Source organism: Panthera uncia, chromosome B1 (assembly GCF_023721935.1).
Source record: "Panthera uncia isolate 11264 chromosome B1, Puncia_PCG_1.0, whole genome shotgun sequence".
Lineage (NCBI taxonomy): Eukaryota > Metazoa > Chordata > Mammalia > Carnivora > Felidae > Panthera > Panthera uncia.
The window spans coordinates 147,034,673-147,050,311 of NC_064811.1; the positions used below are offsets into that span (position 1 = coordinate 147,034,673).

Consider the following 15,639-nt stretch of genomic DNA (forward strand, 5'->3'; position numbering starts at 1 on the left):
ATTGTCTTATTTTCCTCACGTGTCTGCTGTGGAGCATCTCATGGTTTTAACCCTCCCTCTGGCTTGCTCTTGCTCTCTCTTTCCCATCTTACCCTGGGAATTGAAGTATGTGCTCTGCAGTCTCGGTAACGTTGGCTTTTAGTGAGGCCACAGCACAAAATAATAAATGAGATTTTAAGCAATGTTTGAAGTGGGTGTGAGCCATGTTGTATGTTTCAAGACCGATATTCTTACAGAAGCCATTGTGGAAGATGACGAAAGGCAAATGAATCACAGATGAGGGTGAAACGAAACTAATGAAATAAAGAAAACGAACAGACACAGATTTTAGAAATGTGGTTTTTTTATTCCTAATTAGGCTTGATACCACCATGTTTGGTTGCTGGTATTTTTTCACTCGTGTCTTCTGACCTTTTGGAAAAAAGAAACAAAGGAGTTACTCAAAGGAGTTACTCGGAGGGACCCACGCTTCAGTTTCAACGTGTGGCACAGTTAGTTCATGGTAAGAGCCTAGCGGCCATCATACCTCCTGTCAGTGCTTGGTTTCTTCGTACAGTGGGTGCTGCTGGGATTGCATTTCATTGTTCATGGCAATACGACATTCACTTCCATAACCCTCTACATAGCTCCATTTCTCAACTGGGGCATGTAGTAATCGTACAATAAAATGAATGAATAAAAGAACTACCGACACATGGCTCTGGGAACCCTCCAAGGCCCAATTTACTAGCCCAGATGTGCATGACTCTTGTAGACCAAAATGGCACCCCAAATGACAAAGATGTGAGCAGAGAATGAATTAGTACCTAAGTGATTAATACAGACATTGGTCTGTTTTCATAATTTTAGGTTGAAGAGACCCAGCTAGATGAAAACTTTGAAAAGCTGAATATAATCCTTTATAAAACCCAAAGCACAATGAGTTGTTTTTGAAAAAACACCTGACTTTAGGGAACTGAATTTTTCATGGTGCCAAAACACCACCCCCCTGATTGATCTACTAACTGACAAAGGGAAAATGCATCTTATTAGTGAAAAGAGGCATGTTTGCCATCACATTAACTCAAGGATCAAACTGGGTGTCAACAGCAGTGGGGCAGCAAGCTTTAATGTGCTGCTGATCTCACACAATATGAAGCAGATAATCTCACTTCTTCTTCAAAACGTATACCCTAAATCTCATCAAGACTAGACCCAAGGGACAGACAGAAGATAGAGGAGTAGGTTTAAGCTCCATGAAAAAAGAATTGGGGGCCCTGGGTGGCTCAGTCGGTTAAGAATCTGACTCTTGATTTCAGCTCAGGTCATGATCTCACAGTTTGTCAGTTTGAGCCCTGTGTGGGGCTCTGTGCTGACAGTGTGGAGCCTGCCTGGGATTCTCTCTCTCCCTCTCTCTGCCCTTCTCCCCTTGCACTCTCTCTCAAAATAAATAACTAGGGCTCCTGGGTGGCTCCATCGGTTAAGCGTCCGACTCCGGCTCATGTCATGATCTCAGGGTTCGTGAGTTCAAGTCCCACATGGGGCTCTGTGCTGACAGCTTAGAACCTGGAGCCTGCTTCGGATTCTGTGACTTCCTTTCTCTCTGCCCCTCCCCCACTCGCACTCTGTCTCTGTCTCTCTCAAAAATAAATAAAACGTGGGGCACCTGGGTGGCTCAGTCGGTTGAGTTTCCGACTTCGGCTCAGGTCACGATCTCACGGTCTGTGAGTTCGAGCCCCACGTCGGGCTCTGTGCTGACAGCTCAGAGCCTGGAGCCTGCTTCAGATTCTGTGTCTCCCTCTCTCTCTGACCATCCCCCGTTCATGCTCTGTCTCTCTTTGTCTCAAAAATAAATAAACATTAAAAAATAAATAAAACATTTAAAAAAATTAAAAAAAACAAAAATAAATAACTAAACTGTAAAAAAAAAAAAAAAGAAAAAAAAAAGCAAGAAAAAGAAAAAAAAAAGGAAAAGAAAATAAGAATCAAAAGTCCAGAACTGGATGTTCTAGAAGACAATCGGCCTCAACGCTTCAAAAAGCCAACATGGCATGTGGAAACTGTGTATGTATGATATTCTAGATTTAAAAAGACTAAAGGGGCACCTGGGTGGCTCAGTCAGTTTAACATCCAACTCTTGATTTAGGCTCAGGTCATGATCCCAGGGTCGTGGGATCGAGCCATGTGCCAGGGTCCACACTAAGTGTGGAGCCTGCTTGTGATTCTTTCCCTCTCTCCCTCTGCTCCTCTCCCCACTTGAGCTCTGTCTCTCAAATAAAAATTAAAAAAATAAATAAATAAAAATAAAAAGACTGAAGACATAATTGTTGTATGTGCTATTCAACTGGATTCTAAATTGGAAAAAAAATCTATAAAACCAACATTATAATTTTTTTTTAATGGTAACTCCAGTCAATCTTATAATTTAAATATGGACTGGGTATTACATGATACTAGGGAATTAGTATTAACTTATTAAGTGGGATATGTTATAATTTGGTTATGTAGAAGGATGTGCTCATTTTTTCGCAGATGTATACCTAAGTTCTTGGGGGTGGTTAACTTTAACATGGTCCAACAACAACAAAACATATGAGGCAAAGATAGAACAATGATAACTATTGATTATATTGGTTCATGGGTATCTATTGTACTATTTTTTTTTTTCTATTTCTCTGCATGTTTTTTTTTTAATTTTTTTTAAGTTTATTTATTTTTGACAGAGTGTGAGCATGAGCTGGGGAAGTGCAGAGAGAGAGAGAGAGGGAGACACAGAATCCGAAGTAGGCTCCAGGCTCCAAGCTGTAGGCACAGAGCCTGACGCGGGGCTCGAACTCACGAACTGTGAGATCATGACCTGGGCCGAATTCGGACACTTAATTGACTGAGCCACCCAGGCACCCTTATTTCTCTGCATGTTTGAACATTCTTATGATAAAAAGAAAAAGCGTACTTTTATAATCTGAAAATTGGATGTTTCAAACTAGTTTCTCCTCATCTGTGGATCAGATACACCTGCCAAATCTACCAATAATAATAATAATAATAATGAAGTGGAGGTGCCCAGCTGGCTCAGTTGATAGAACATGCTAGTCTTGATCTCAGGGTCATGAGTTAAAGCCCCATGTTGGGCAAGTTGCCTACTTAAAAAAATAAATAAAAAAGGAACAAACAAAAAATAAAATAAAAATAAAATAAAATAAATGAATATATAAATATTAATCATTTAAAAAAAAAATTAACTAGAACCTGTGGCCCTCACATGAAAAGTCATCTACTGGCAAGAACAATAACAAAAAGGCAACAATTTAAACTAAACCACATCACCTTCCCTTTAATTATATTTATCTCATGAGGAAAAAACCCAAAAACTTGAAATGGCAATAGTGCCTGGTTTTTATGTAAGTTACAATCAATATAATTGATTATTTGCTGTTCTTCTTAATGAATGACTTTTAAGTAGATGGTTTGAAAGTGAAAACGATCTTGCTCATCACAAAGTATCTGTTGTAATCAACTTTTCAGTATGAGTTAGTTGAAGCATAGACTACCTATCAGTAAAAAGAGAGTCAGACTTCAGGAAATGCCCATAATTTGTACATAATTGTGCCTGTTTGTACATTAATTACATAATTTGGTCCTCACAGATATTTTCACCAGCCCACTTTCCTAATCTGGATGTATGTATAGAGTATGCTAATTCAATTAAATACTTATATTTTCCTACATACATTTGACTTAAATTATCCTGATCTGGTAATCAAATGGTGATTTATAAAATTGCTAAAATCCATTTCCTGTAATAATAAAGTGATTGTCGATTGGGCATAATGAAAATGGCACAGGATTGGTAGTTATAAGACATCCACGGTAGGCACACTCAAACGCTTGTATACTACATAAATATCTGTTTGACTTTGTGCAAATCTTTAATCTTCTTGGGCTTTAATTTCCTCATTTAAATATGCCATGGTTAGAATAAAGGCTCTTAACTTGGATTGGAAGGATCCATGGATCCCCTGAAACTAAAATATTGATGTATAGAAGCATGGAGAAGCATTAGTATAGAAGCATTTTTTTGAGGAGGGGTATGGTAGACTGGGTATATGAGTTTCGGCACCTCTCACTCAAAGGTATTTTCTATTTCCCTGACCACTGATCTAAGGTGGCCCCGTGACTCGCTCTGACCGATTAGAACCAGACAGAAGTGATGTTATGTGACTTCGGAGCCTTGATCTTGCAGCTTCTGCTTGGGTTGTCTTGCAATGCTGCCCTTACTATGTAAATCAGAGCCTGCTCTCCTGCTGGAGACACATGGTTCAGCTGACAGCCAGCAACAACCGCCAAACGTGTGACTAAGGCAATCTGGGACCGTCTATCCTGAGTTAAGCTATACGTGACCGAAGCTACCTGAGTGATCCCAGACAAAACCAGCAGGAGAACCACCCAGATGGACACAGAAACGAATTGTGTCTGAACAAATTAACAGTAGCTGTTTTAAGCTGTTAAGTTTTGGGATAGTGTGTTATACTATACTATCTAGCCATTTCTAAAGTGCGTTTATCTAATTCTCAAAGGTTGTAAACTTCTGAATTTGAATTATGTAAAATTTTATGATTCCTGGGGCACCTGGCTGGGACAGTTGGAAAAACATGGGACTCTTATTCTTGGGGTCGTGAGTTAGAGCCCCACAATGGGTGTAAAGATGACCAAACAAACAAACAAACAAATTTTTATGCTTCCTGTCTCCAGTCTCTTCATGAACTATGTCACAGGTAGGATTTAACTTGGCAAGTCTTACATTCAAACTGCATTTAAAAGTAAATTCTAGAATTTTTGAACTGAAGAACCAGCAGGTCTTTGAGTCTATAGTTCGCGGTTCCTCTTTCATTCTCCCTAGTTTTTAAAGATTAAAGCAATTTCATCTGAAAATTCTATTAATGTTCTGGTCTGTTATTTCCAGTGCTTGAGCTTATTTAGGACAGCTAGCATTTGCTCAGTGATCTTATTTTTCAATTCCTTCTTACCAAACTTCCTCCCACACTTTCTCATCTAAAGAATAAAATGGCGTCTGAGGGTGTGGCCACCTTGTATTTTCGCCATTGACACAACCTCCACCTGAAGCGATCACAGCCCTGCAGGGATTCTACACTTGCTTGCATTTGTTTCAAACAGCCCTCTTCGTCATCTAGGATGTTAGCCTCCTTCTGGATTTAATCTTTCCGACTCTTTTCCTCTCTCACATATTCGTGACAGAGTTTTTATACCCATGCTTGTTTTTCTAGATCATCTTTCACATTTTACATATACCGTCTAAAAATATATCCGCTTTCAGCAGGAAAGTTCCTTCCTGCAGGAACACACTAAATCTTTCTGGCTACCTCCTTCCTTTTCCTTTTTCTTTTCTTCTTCTTCCTCCCCCTCCCCCCAACCCCACCCACTGTCTATGACCATTTACAATAGTAGCATCCGAATTTTATTTTGAGGACTCTCCCCTGTTCTTTTTGGAATCTCAGATGGGAGGGTGGTGGGGTGTGGGGATCAAAGTCCCGCTTTTATAATTTCCTGAGATATTTTAAAACTCCCACTAACCAAGTGTGTGTCTGGCAGTGACCACATCCCTCTGGAATTTTCTGATGGCCAGGTGGCCCTCTTCCAGGATTCCTGTCACTTCTGATTTTCCACACAGGGCCTCTGAGTCGGCCAGAATTAGAAGCAGGGTGTTAATCCTCATCACTTCCTCTGCCTTCTGAAAGATGAAATTATCGTGCGGGTTAGTGATTCTCAACCTGGCTGCACATTCAAATCATTTGGGGGTACTTAAAAAAGAAGTCTGGGGACCTACCCTGAGAAATTCTGCTTTAACTAAATTAGAATGGGTGGAGCCTCCCTATCAAAAAAACCAATTTTAATTCTGGGATTATTCTAATGTGCAGCCAGGGCTGAGAACACTAAGTGAGGCAAATCATGGATTTATCAGATGTTGTGAGTTTAGAAATTGAGACATCTGGCAGATGCCTGGAGAGTGGAAGCCCCCATCATTAAGATTCTGGATGCTTCTCTAGTCCATTAAGTTTTAACATAGGCAATCTAGTTCTAGCGTGTCTAAACAGGATAATGACAACCAGAACCATGATATTACTTTCTGATTGTTGATATCAACCTCAACACAGCTCTAACATCTTTAAACAAGATGAGGCCACGGGCGCCTGGGTGGCTCAGTCGGTTGAGCGCCTGACTCTGGATTTCAGCTCAGGTCATGATCTTACAGTAGTGGGATCCAGCCCCAAGCTGGGACCCTGCACTGTGTGAGGACCTTGCTTGGGATTCTCTCTCTCTCCCTCTCTCTCTCTCTCTCTCTCTCTCAATCTCTCAATTTCTGTCCCTCTGCCCCTCTCCCCATCTTGCACACACACTCTCTTAAAAAAAACACATAAAATGAATAAAAATTAAAAAAAAAAAAGACGAAACTAGACAGCAAAAGGTCCTTTGAAAAGTTCAGAAGACATTAGGGACATTAGCTTTTCTGAAATTCCAAATAAAGATGAACTACATTGCCCTCGATGGTTTCCCTTATTAGTTAAGGGAGTCATTTGACAAAGGAAGTATATTTAAAATGAGAAAATGAAGCCAAATGGTTTCTCCTTCTTTGGTCAGTTTTCAGGATGCCCATTCTCCACTCGTCAAAAGGCAATTGGGATGTCAAATACATTCGATCTTCGAAACTCTTACCACACGTTACACGCATCACACATTTGGGCTTCTGAAAAAAATCTTAAACTCTCATTGGTAGTTATTACCAATGCAAAATGCAATTTTGCAAAATTGCAAAGGCAATTTTCCATGAGGCGATGGTTCTTTCACCATAGAAACGGCCTTGCTTCTGGTTAGTGGCAGAGCCGATTTTAGGGGTCGTTCTCAGAGGTAGGCTGAATGTCAGCCAAACTGGGGCCTCTGAGGGTGAGCGACACATCAACCCCGAAGCTGCAGGACTTGAATACGCATCTCTTCAAAGGGCCTACTGAGGGCAGGGCTGTGTCTCAGCAACCACAGCCCAAGCTGGGAGCCGAGGGGCGTGCCTGTGCAGCTTGGTGGGTAGGCCGCGTCCGGCACGGCAGGCATTCAGCCTCCTGGGAATTAGAGACGCCCCTGGGAGAACGCGAGGATGCGACTGTCCCAATGTTCGCTTGGGGCATGAGAGGCATCCAGTGTCCCAAAGCGCTAGCTCTAGTCTGTTCTGAGTTAGCTGTGTAGAAACTGCTATCTGGGGACGGCGGAGGTCCAGAGGTGTGCTCTATAGCAATCTAAAAACAGAGAACAGAAAGGATACGCCACATTCTCATGTTGAAACACTGCGGCTGCTTTCAATCAAGCAGGCCCTCGCGGAATCACACGCATTCTGTCAATAATTCAGTTTTGCAAATGTCTGGCAATTTGCTTTCATCGGACAAACTCTCGATAACGTGTTCTTCCACGTTCTAAAGAAAGCACATGCAGAAAATGGTGTCGAGTGACACGAAAGGGCGTGCTTTGAAACCGTGGACACTAAGAAAACTAGTGTTGGTCCTCTCCCCGACTCTAACTCATGCCATCTTGAGCTGGGATTACGGGAGTTTAAAAACAATGCATGAGACGATGGTGGAATGAAAGAGAACGCCTGCCAAAACAAGACGGAGCTAAGGGCACAGTGAACACAACCGATACGGGATTTCCCAAAATTGGTAGGTTTAACTCAGGCTGAGAATTACTTTAAGGTCTCTTTTCATCTTACTTAGCTAGACAGACCTATAAACACACAAATATTTCATCATCCACTGCCAAATACCAACACCGAAAACAATACACACTGCAAAAACTGCAGCTTCGTGCAGGAGTGTTTACAGAAGCTTTAAAAATACTCAAGTTACATTTCTCCTCCTACAAAAATTGTGCAATCGTTCTGAGCAACTCTGTCGGCTCTCCTCGAGAAAAGAGAAGATTCCCACTGCTTCACATTAAGGTTCACATATTAGCAGAGGAATTACTGGTTATGACTGATGGAAAACAGATCTAGTATTCTTTCAATTAGAAATAAGTACGTTCTTTTTAGAAACCGTTTGCCATAGGAAAGCGGGCACGTTCAGATCTCAGGTGCACATCACTCTTGCTTCTTCTCCCTCTTTCCTTGGAAATGCAGCACAAAGCACACTTAGTACCTCTCATGTTTTGGTTTTGCAAGCAATCCAATCTCCCGGTTTCATCCTAAACCAGTAGGCTACTTTGGTGCAATTCAACCAGGATTGCCCAAATGACCAGGATCAAAAGAAGACATTCTACCTCTTCACTTGAACGGAGTCAGTGTGAATCAATTTAAAATGTCAAACTTGATTTCTATAAAACAGGCTTGAAAAGCAATACTGTTTGGTTAACAAAGAGGTTAATGAGGAAAATGTAATCCCCACTCGAATGCCATTGGAATGCAAAGCCACATTTATTTGCATGTGTGGTATCTGTAAAAGGTCCAAGGAATTTTGTTTTTGGTGTTTTGAATTGTTTATAATGTATTCTCTTTTTATTCCATCGACTAACAATTCCCAGAAATGATGGAAATCAAAAGATGGAAAAATATAAATGCATTTGGGTTCTAAGAAAATTAACCAGTTGCAACATCAGCTCTTGCCACAGTTCATAAAGCAGGTGATTATGGAGACAATAAAGAAAAATGCTATTAAATCAGTAAAAAAAAAAATAATAATAATCCCTCAAATCTTGCCAATTCTGTGATTGCGCCTAAAAGTCTGGCACTCCAAAACAGTCCAAGCCAAAATTTGCAACAAAATTTCGCTAATAATAATTGTTATTTGCAAGCATATAGTGTAGATATGCCAGGCTGCAGGACATGAAACACACTGGGTAATTTCTTTGACCTTTTTATGTTTTATTGTATCATTTACCAAAGTGTCAAATAAAACAAATCTATTATCTTAAAATCAACACTGGAAAGGTCACTGACTTTTCAATAGACCAGTTTTTCATCACACTTTCAGATTATTTTCTTGCACATTTCAGGGTTGGGATCTGCTTCATTAAGAAACTGGGTTTCAAAACAACCCCTTGTCCCTCAGGCCCAGCAGCCAGAGCAGAGCACTGTGCTGGGAGCCACAGGCCATCAATTAACAGTGGGCCAGGCCCTTGGAGCGAGGCACGTCTTGGCAGAAAGTCCGCCATATTAACGTTCAGGCCTTGGGTCTCATTTTCTATAGAGTAGCTTCCCGATTGCAGCTATGTGCTAATGCGTTACCTTTATTTAATGTAACCATTAGGATTACCATTGCCTAAACTTTTATTTCAATGCCCTTGATCTGTCACATGAATGTTTCCCCCAGGCCTTCATAGATGCAAGAATAAAAATGAGACAAAAGTTAACTTATTTATGGCCTCTCCTAATATTTCTATTTCTGACAAAATCTTTTAGATTCATAGAGCAATATAATTCTACAAAGTCTCTTCAGAAACCTCTATTTCCCTTGCCTAAAGTTTTCTGAGGGTAGGACCTCCTTTGGAGTAATGCCCTGCCCCCCTCTCGCCCCTGTGAAGGTGGAGGGGCAATTTGATTGGTACATTTGGAAGAAGGACCTGGGCATGCCCAGTCCAGCCCTTTGGGACCAAACTCAGGCTAGGATGAGAGGTGTGATTCACTAGGCCTCTAGAATCTCAACCACTTCATGGAAGTAAATTAACCAGTACAGAATTAATATAAAAACAGAAGGTTTAGCAACATGTCCATTCTGGATTCCTACAGCCCTGCTCCACACTCTTTACTCTGGGGCCCCCGCCTCTATCTGGAGCCACTAGATAGATGTATGTATCTGCATCATTGCTGAATGTGGTTAGAGGGACTAAAGACCAAAGACAGTCATTTCCACGCCTACTTCATTGACCAGGGCCAGTCTCATGACCACAGCTGTGTGCCACAGAGTGGGGATGTGTGTGCCTCCTGCAGAGAGAGGTACCATGCATTTGTGAACAAAGACACGGTTAGCAGAGCAATCAACTCCTTCTGGATAGAAATTAGTTAAGTGATATATATTCGCTCTTGTCTCTGCTCAGGAAGAACTGATGAGTCACAGAATCAGCTCCTGAATAATATCTGCAGGTTCAGGGCCCTAAGGTGGGGTTTTAGGCAGCAAGGGGGACAGAGGGGACGGTCCCATTCTCTGTACTGCAGCAGAAATTTGCAATGTCCACTCAGCTCCCAGATCACACCGGGTGAAGCAGATTTGCCCAAGTAACTCAGCATTTACTCTCAGGTCAGAAACTGAAAACTCATTACCTTGCCTTCAACAGGTTATAACCTCATCATGGAGTGAATGCCCAGAAGTTAGAGCACAGTACAGGACAGTACACAATCAAGCATCAAAATTGACCGGACAGAGTCACTGAGCCCTAGTATAAATTTTTTGCCTGAACTCTCCCAAAATTCCTGTCTTTCCTGCTTTGCTGTGAAAATCAGAACAGGAACCAGCAGAAGTGAGGCTATGTTGTGAGACAGGCAGAACAAGATGAGAGCCGTTCAGCACACCCCCCTCTTGATAGCAGGCAGGTTCTCTGGGATCAGGCTCACCACTCCCAAATTTCCCCCAGCTAAGGACAGTCATCTCACCACCCACAGGGTCTCTGCCAGCCACCGTCTGCCCACACTAATCCAGACCTCAGGTACAAAGCACCCACATAGCTTTGTTCCCTGGGTCAGTCAGGGTTTAACACAGGAAACAGAAGACACTCTAGATCTTTCAAACTCAGAGGGATTTAAAGAAGTTAATCAAGTGGAAGGGCTGGAGGAGTCCCCCTCACCACAAAGCTGGTGACTAAACAGTGAACCTTGGAATGCAGCCACTGCCCACACTCGTGCCTTCCAGAGCCCTCTTAGGCACCCACAAAGCTAAAGGAAGGGAGTGTGCTCTTTTTTGCCTTTCAATCCTATGTGACTGCATTTCATTCTCAGAACCTAGATTGTACCCTGAATCCCTGCTGCAAAGATGACTGGAGTGCTTTTATCTTTCCCCGTAAGTCACCTTCCTATTCCACACCCTTCTCAGAATTTTATGGAGCAAAACGGTTCTCAAGGTTGGTCCTGGGACAGCAGCAGCAGGATCGGTTGGGAACTTGTTAGGCAAGTCCTCAAGCCCCACCCCAGACCTGGTAATTCAAAACTAGGTGTGGAACCCTGCAGACTGTGGTTTAAAAAGCTCCCCAGGCGACTTGATGCACGTTAAGTTTGAGAACAACTGCTATAGGGAATTGGATGTTTCTGGAACAACAAAACATGGAAAACAGTGCCCGGAGGATTACTAGGGGCGAAAACAGCATACATCTCAGCGCAGAGCTGTAGTCAAGCTAAATGGGGCCTGTGGTAGGTCCATCTCTCCCAAAGTCCAAAACAACATCTCTTCTCCCTGGGGCTGACCACATGATGGAGGAACCCAAAGCCATGACCAGATGAAGAGAGAAAGGGAAGGCCACACCCAAGTGAGTCTCAGCTCAGCTAACTAGTCCTAGTATTTGAAGTGAGAAAGGGATGTCAACCCTTAAATGGTTGACATTAAAAGGGCTTAATGGTTTAGTGGCTTAAACCAATTAAGGGTTGCCATCCCTTAGGGCAGGCTGTACCCAGTAGGTCCACTTACCAGGAAATAGGAGAAAGAGCCAAAGGGAGCCATTACCTTTAAACACAAAATGACCTGGCCTGTAGCAAATATGGTTTAATCAGTGCCCTAAAACAGTAATAGTATCTGCTCCTCTGCAACGCTGGGACAGAGAGGAGGAGGGACAAAAGCATTCCTCACTCCCAACATCAATCACTGAGCTCCTAACTTGCTTCTCAGGGTTGAAGGTTATTCTACCTGCTCTTGTTAAGATAATGAGTCTCTTTGGGGACCCTGGATGGCTCAGTCGGTTGGGTGTCTGACCTCAGCTCAGGTCATGATCTCACGGTCTGTGAGTTCGAGCCCCGTGTCGGGCTCTGTGCTGATGGCTCGGAGCCTGGAGCCTGCTTCAGATTCTGTGTCTCCCTCTCTCTCTGCCCCTCCCCTGCTCATGCTCTGTCTCTGTCTCAAAAATAAATAAAAACATTTAAAAAATTAAAGGAAAAAAGATGAGTCTCTTTTCCAAAACACATGACTCCAGCCACCCCTCCTCCCACCCTTTGGGAGAGAGAGACCGTCCTCCCACACCTAGTTTGAATAAGCAGGCTTGTGCTTGGGTCTTTGCTTCAAGATCCCTATGGTAACCTTCCTCCTGCTACCATTCCTCTCTGAGGCCTGGGGCTCCACGTGATCCTTTCCTGCCTATCTTCTCCCTGGGGCCTGAAGCCTGCCTCCACCTCTTATCTGGTATAGTCTTCGCAATCAGGAAAGAACCACGTTGAGATTTTAAGATTGGATACCTGGGTGCCTGGCTGGCTTAGTCGGTAGCCCGGTTGTCCCAGACCGGTTGGGCTTAGAGATTACTTATAAAATAAAATAAAATAAAATAAAATAAAATAAAATAAAATAAAATAAAATTATATTAATTAAAAAAGAAAAAACAACTGAGCACCCACTTCCCAATCTTATTTGCATTGTGGGTCATGCTCAGCGTGGAATCTGCAAGGGTGATAAATACCCACTCTAGGGGCGCCTGGGTGGCTTGGTCGGTTAAGCGTCCGACTTCAGCTCAGGTCACGATCTCGCGGTCCTTGAGTTCGAGCCCCGCGTCGGGCTCTGTGCCGACAGCTCAGAGCCTGGAGCCTGTTTCAGATTCTGTATCTCCCTCTCTCTGTGACCCTCCCCCGTTCATGCTCTGTCTCTCTCTGTCTCAAAAATAAATAAACGTTAAAAAAAAAAAAATACCCACTCTAGCTCAGCGTAGAGCATCAGCAGGGGCAGCAGGGGCTTTAGCTTTGCACCCCCCAGTCAAAAAGCATAGTACTGATGGGAACCTGCCTAGAGGAACAAGGATTTTTCTAAAACCACAGCTTTCAAGCTCCTTTTTAATGTAGTCCACGATAAGAAATACATTTTACATTGTGACCCAGTACATACATACAACACATAAATGGGGGGGGGGGGAAGATTTATGAGAGACTATTTATTCTTACATACTTCTGATATTTTTTAGTCTTTCCCATTTCCTGTAAAAAAAAAAAAGTACTGACCAGGGGCGCCTGGGTGGCTCAGTCGGTTAAGCATCTGACTTTGGCTCAGGTCATGATCTCTCGGTTTGCGGCTTTGAGCCCCGCGTTGGGCTCTGCGCTGACAGCTCAGAGCCTGGAGCCTGCTTCGGATTCTGTGTCTCCCGTCTCTTGGCTCTTCCATTGCTCAGGCTCTCTCTGTCTCTCAATAATAAATAAACGTTAAAAAAAAAATTAAAAAAAAATACTGATCAAAATCCCACGGTGCTGATTTCATGAGTCACTAATGGTTGGCAACCTGCAGTATGAGAAACACTGCTCTGAAGCGCACACTGTAATAAACACCACCAGCACCATATAAAAAGCAGCATTAATAGCACACTGTCATCATTACTAATGTTGTTGAGTGTTCTGTGTGTTTGTATGTATGTTACTGTCATTTCAATTAAAATCTTAAAATTGCTATAGGCCATGATACCAACTCTACTTTTAGTATTCCTGCGAATTGAAAAGGAGAAAAAAAAAAACAACCTTTTATTGAGTTCATCTTAACTTCGAATTTGGTGATGATTTGCAACAGCAGCACTTGCGTATGGCTAAATTCTCGTTACCGGATTAGTAGTTATTTGCTAGGCTTCAACCAACATTTTTGTTCAGCGGTGTTTGGTTTAGATCAAGTAAGCCGATATGCTTGTATAATGGAGTCTCTTCCTTCTCCCTGTTAAACGACAGTAGTTCAAAGACTGGAAACATTGCAAGAATAAAAATGGGGTTTGAAAACTAAAACGGGTGCCTTCCTTAATAGCTTCAGACCCTCCGCTGTCATACGAGGGATCTTAGAGCCCTCCTTTCCCAGCTGGGAGGATTTCTACTTTTTTTTTTGAAATTAACATGCACCTACTCTGTTACTTCGGAGTAGGTACGCCACCCCACACGACACCCAGAGACACGATCTTGCACCCCCCGCTACGCGCACACCGAGGGGCGCGAGCCCTCCCGGACGCACTCGTCATCTGCTGCACAGACCGATACAGGATGCTGGCAGATTGGAACCGGCCTTAACCTCTCCTCGCTCTCCTTCCCCAAATCAAAACCCACCGTAAACACCGCGTAGAGCCAGGAAACCTCATGGCTTTAATTATTTCCGTTCCCCGAGCTCCATGTGGCACACAGGACACCTCGTTTCCCTTTAGGCTTGCCGTCATCCTGCGAGGGGTGCGGAAGAAGAGAAAAGCACGTGTCCCTTTCCGCAGAGCCGAGAGCGCAGAGCGGAGGGCGCAGAGCGAAAGAGCGGGCCTGAGGTGGTGCCCTTCTTCCAACTCTCCTCCCCCCACCCCGAGCGCGGCAGGAAGATCCTCCAGCTCTAGCAGGGGTTGAGAGTTGGCGCCACCTGGCTTTTTAAAGAAGAACGGGATCCGGAGGTGGATGAGGTTGAGGATGACCCAGCGCCCTCCTTTCCAGCGCGCGCATGAGGGGCGTTTAGAAAAGCCGTGGTGCGCCTTCCACTTCAAAGCTCCCAGGGCAGCCGGGCAGCTGGCAACTGCGCGCTACGGAAGGAGAGGCAATTACCCTGCCGGGAACTAAAAAAAAAACAAAACCCGGGAACTGATGTTGGAATAGCGGATTCCACATTTAAGGCAGGCCCAATGTGCAGAAATAATTGTGGCAATTCAAAGCGTTACACATAAGCACCAATCAGTTTACACATTGGCCAGCTCTGGCTCGTTTCTATCAATCACTCTGTGCAAACTTCCTACACTGGCCCGTGGAAAAAGAAAGAAGACGGGAGAGAGGGCATCCTAGGGTTCTGATCTCCACTCGGTTGCAACATTGGAAAGGAGGCATTTTGTGAAACAAATCTGTGCCTCGGTTTGTTCACATGCAAAATGGGGGAAACAATGCCTTCAATAACTGCTCCAAGTGACCCATGTAAAAAAGAAAAAGAAAGAAGGAAGGAAGGAAGGAAGGAAGGAAGAGAAAGAAAGAAAGAAAGAGAAAGAAAGAAAGAGAAAGAAAGAAAGGAAGGAAGGAAGGAAGGAAGGAAGGAAGGAAGAGAAAAAAAAGAAAAGAAAAGAAAACCTTTCCCTTTGGAGGGAAAGTGCTTCAGTGTTATTTTAGTAGGAAGGTACAATAATAGTCATAGGGAAAATAGTAATGGGCTGTTATTACCCATTCAGTGCTCTATAAATATGCACTGTTTGTATTTGTGTGTTTGGATATAATGAAATCACAGAATGACTAATATTTCGAGGGTACTGCTACAAAATGTTTTATCTAGAACCTAGACTAGTTATCAAAAGTATTCATCTACCTATTATTCATCATGACTTTAAAGGGTGGGATCTAGAGAAAGGTATGTCTGGAAACTGCTTTTCCACGTAACCATGCAGGTGCACAAACACAGACACATGGATGCATAGAATAGGTACATATCAAGTGCATGTATGAAAATGTGTACATGTATGGGAAGTGTGGGTCTGCACTTACTATCACAATGACTCAGGTACAGT

At 43.1% G+C, this 15,639-nt stretch overlaps 1 long non-coding RNA gene across 3 annotated transcripts in view; it reads right to left on the reverse strand.

The window, feature by feature from the left end:
• Window positions 1-315: 315 nt before the first annotated feature.
• Window positions 316-15,639, reverse strand: part of LOC125923217 (uncharacterized) — a 29,706-nt gene continuing 14,382 nt past the window's right edge. For all 3 annotated transcript variants that reach the window (XR_007457956.1, XR_007457955.1, XR_007457954.1), the window contains 3 exons: window positions 13,661-14,335; window positions 13,154-13,327; window positions 316-411 (listed from right to left, as the gene is read on the reverse strand). This is a non-coding gene — a long non-coding RNA (uncharacterized LOC125923217). The remainder of the gene's footprint in view (window positions 412-13,153; window positions 13,328-13,660; window positions 14,336-15,639) is intronic.